The sequence below is a fragment of the Wasmannia auropunctata genome, unplaced genomic scaffold (genome assembly GCF_000956235.1).
Source record: "Wasmannia auropunctata unplaced genomic scaffold, wasmannia.A_1.0 LD336004.1, whole genome shotgun sequence".
Lineage (NCBI taxonomy): Eukaryota > Metazoa > Arthropoda > Insecta > Hymenoptera > Formicidae > Wasmannia > Wasmannia auropunctata.
The window spans coordinates 31,720-32,401 of NW_012026886.1; positions in this window are offsets into that span (position 1 = coordinate 31,720).

A 682-nucleotide genomic window follows, 5' to 3' on the forward strand; every position below is an offset into this window, starting at 1 on the left:
GTTGAACTCACGGCTCTTCTCAATAATCTGACATACATTGAGGATTTGTTCCCTTGTACCTTTGCCTTTCATAAATCCCGCCTGTTCTTCAGGAATTTGATGATTGAAAAAGTTCTTAAGTCGCTGATTTAACACGTGCTGTAGAATCTTGCTTGCGTGTGCCATAAGAGCTACAGTCCTATAGTTGCTACACTTCGTTGTGGATCCTTTTTTATGTAGCGGCATTATGACTGATTCTGTCCAGCCTTTCGGCCATTGTCCTGTTCTCCATATTATATTGCAGATGTTAGCAATTATATCGGTTCCCCTTGGCCCAGAGATTTTGATTAGTTCCGCGGGGATTCCGTCTACTCCATCAACGCCTTGCCGTTCTTCAAGGCGTTGATTGCCTGCTCAATTTCTGCCCTGAGGATGATCGGTTCTTGTTCGACCTGATTCCACTGTGAGAGCGTTCTTCTGAGTCGTACAGATTTTCACAGTACAGTCTCCACCGCTCCAGGATCTCCTCCACCCACCTCGCTGATTGCTCGTCCGCTGTCATCCTCAATGACCCAGGTCCTGGGACTTCGTTGCTTCATTAGTTCTCTAACTTTGCAGAAGAGAGACTTGATTTCGCCTTTAACTGAGTGACGTTCTAGTTCGGCGCATATGTCGTTAATATATAGATCGGAAGAGCACACGT